Source organism: Lycorma delicatula, chromosome 6, assembly GCF_047948215.1.
Source record: "Lycorma delicatula isolate Av1 chromosome 6, ASM4794821v1, whole genome shotgun sequence".
Lineage (NCBI taxonomy): Eukaryota > Metazoa > Arthropoda > Insecta > Hemiptera > Fulgoridae > Lycorma > Lycorma delicatula.
The window spans coordinates 74,524,794-74,528,482 of record NC_134460.1 but is presented as its reverse complement, the minus strand read 5'-3'; positions in this window follow the sequence as shown (position 1 = coordinate 74,528,482).

Here is a 3,689-nt window from a genome sequence, read left to right as displayed (position 1 = left end):
ATAATGTATTTTAATAGTTACTGCAAATATATCTAATGAACTACAAATAAAATTATTTCTGTTTGACTAACCAATTAATGATAATCATAGCTACAACAATTCTAATTGAATCCATATTACTGTCCACATAATCACAGAATAGTTAGATTGGCAACCCACATCACTTAATTTATTTTAATTTAATTTATATAATCAAACAAAAATTTATAGGAACCTTTTAATGGAATTCAGACATTAATTTAATTTAATACTGCAGACTCCCTCTTTTCCAATTTCAATTAGTTTGTGAAACAGAATTTTTCAAAAAGAATTAATTTCATAATTTATTCTAACAAGTTTATAAAAGAAATATTTTACAGACATTTAGCTAGTAACTTAAGCCATTTAAAAAACCATAAATATCTAATATATTTATTTTAATTTAATAATGTGGTGAAATTTCAAAATTGTTTATCATCTAAAGAAAATACAAATTTACACCAGAGATTTTTTAAATGTAACTGGATTTGAATTCTTGTCAGATTGGCGTTTTGAAACAAAATTTTCATATCATACTCCCATTAATTATTACAAAATGTAAGACAAGTTAAATATAAAAAAATACAATTTTTAAAATTCTTTACACTTTATAAATTTACATTTTTAAATTCTTCATAAACGAAAATTTTAAATTTTCATAAATAATTTAAATAATTTTCATAAACGAAAATATGATAAATGATTAATGATAAATCATTACTAATATTCATATATAAATTATTTAAATACATAAATTTTTAATTGAGTGAATAACCATTAACATTATCATTAATTGTTATAGTTTTATTTCAATTTTTTTTTTTGGGTACTTTACTAATACTTTATTTTTTAATCTAATTTTCAATTAACCATGCAAAAGGTTTCAGTCCAATAATTAATTATTCAAAAACTATGATTAAGAAGGAGTCTGCTGATTATGATTAAGAAGGAATCTTATCAAAAAGTAATACCACTAAGTTTACATAACAAATTATACAGCAATACCAAACTGATGTTCCAATAATACTGAAATTAATTACATTTCATGTTTCACTTCATATGCATTTCTTTAAAGAAGAGAAAGCACCAATGAAAATGAAAAAGTAATGGTGATGAAGAAAGTTTTTAAAGATTATTTTAGTACTGCTTTTACAAAACTGTAAGAATAAAATTAGTCTGTAAGACAAATATAATAAAAGGAATAAAAAAAATTAATTCTAAAAAGAAAATGAAATTTAGTAACAGCAGTTCATTTAATCTGCAAAACATCAGCAGATTACTAATTACTGCATTACTAATTACGTAACGCAAAATAAAAGTTAATTCAAATTATAATATAATTAACTGCTTGAAATGTATTTATTTAATGAATAAAAAAGTAAAGATCATAAATTTTAATTAGAAAACTTTTAAGTTCAGATATATAATTAAAAATGAACTAATAAACAATGAAAGATTGTTCAAGGAACTTAAGTAGCTTAATTACCTAATAATAAAGGAACTTAGGATTTCTAGACATTAAATATGTGCACCAAAAGTAAACAAAAATTAAGAATACATTTAATATTTTTAATAAAATCCATTTATAAAGGTTTTTTAAATCAACAATGTGTAATTTTATTTTGACCAAAGGATTTCTTTTGTAGAAATAACTTAATGCAGTAGTACTACTTCAAGTAAGGTTTTAATTATTTTATTAAAGATTTATTATTAATTCCTTACTGTAAGAAAATCTTCAATACTTATGAGTTAATTATGAACTTAACTTACAATTTCTCTAAAACACAAAATGATACTACTGTAAACAAAAAAATTGATAAAACACCAACTAAAGCAGATTAAGTAAAGCTTAAAGAAATATTATAACTTTGACAAAGTGTACAAATGAAGATTTAGTCTTAATGGTACAAAGAAAATAAATGCCAGACCAAAACACATTGAAAAAACACAAAATGATACTACTACTGTAAATCAAAAAATTAATAAAAAACCAACTAAAGCTTTTTAAGTAAAGTTTAAAGGAATATTATAACTTCAAAAAACTGTATGAATGAAGCTTTAGTCTTAATGGTACAAAGAACAATAAATGCCAGACCAAAACACTTTAAAATGGCATAGCCACTTTCAACAAAAATAAGCATGCCATACAAAATTTTTAAGAGGCACTAACAAGTGTGTAGTGTTAATTTAATTCCTATTACTTTCATCAGTAAGCTGAATACACTGCTGTTCATATAATATGCATTCTATTTGCCACCACATTTTCTCTCAAAGGTCTGGCTATTTAACTCATTACTAAAAAACAACAGAAATCTGAGAAAGATAACTGGTTACTTTATGTACATAAAGATGCTTTACATGTTCAGATACAAGAGAGGCTGGGAACATAATGTAAAGCCAACATACAAGATTTAAATTATTGTATACTTTAAATTAAATGTTTCAGGTCTCATGTTTCACTTTCCTTGGGTGCCGGAAAAGACAGTAAAATTCCATTTCCTTATCGAATCTTCAATAGGTACCCCCGGAATTGGGTTATGTGATCTGTTTCATTTGCATCTTGTATTCTGAATACAACTTTTAGTACTGGCATTATCTGGAGATTTCTATCTAGCAATTTATATGTCTCAATACTAAAAGAGCTAAGATGCCAGGCATCTCATTTCTTCTACAAGTTAAATACTTTCATACATACAATGTTCATATTTTATTAAAAATAAAAAAAAACCTGTACTGAACAAGCGAATTAATAAAACACTATAATCTGTCATCACAAAACTTTACATTTTTCAAAATCATATATATGATGGTATAACGAAAAAACATTACATTAAAAAATAATGTGTATTGAAATTAATTCCATAGTTTTCACATTCATACTTTAAACATACATTTAAAAAAAAATCAAAATATACATGTACTGACTGTTGTGGCACTAATTCCTTTTAAATGACTTAAGCTCGGTATTGTTCATTATATACTGTTAATAATAAATATCAATGAGTGAAACTGGGGATTTACAGAAGTCTTTTAAATGCAGCACTAGTTGTTGCATCCCATAAACCCCAATGAACAAAACACCATATTACACAACCGTTCATTAGTGCGACTCATTCAATGTGAGCAAATTAGTGAGACAACAGCAGTAGTTTTTACCAATTTGTTTTTACAATTTCTTGTGAACTAAACCATTCTTCCAAAAATATAACACTACCTTTATTAAAAAATAAAAATAGCATTTCTGATAGAATTATTGAAAAAATATTTTCACCACAAAGTTTCATTATATTTTTACAACACAGTATTTCTTCCATTTTTTAAAAAAAATATTACAACAAATAATATGTAAACCACTTATTTGTTGCTAATATCCTGACACCGATTGAGATAACTGTGTTGCAATTATTATTATTATAACCAGGAGGCTGAGGATTACTGCATACACTGCTAAATTGATTTCCACTACTTGCTGGAGGCTGAACACATTTGCTAGCATTACAAGTGGTGTTGCCACCATTTCTGTACTTCTTACATTTTCTCAAGCTCTATTTTCTAAATTTCCTCTAGCTCTTTCTCCTTCTTGGAGTCTTCCACTGCTACTACCTCTAGCAACTGAGCTACTTCCACAGCTGTTTTCTACTTGCTTATACCACCAAAATTATGGTTACCAC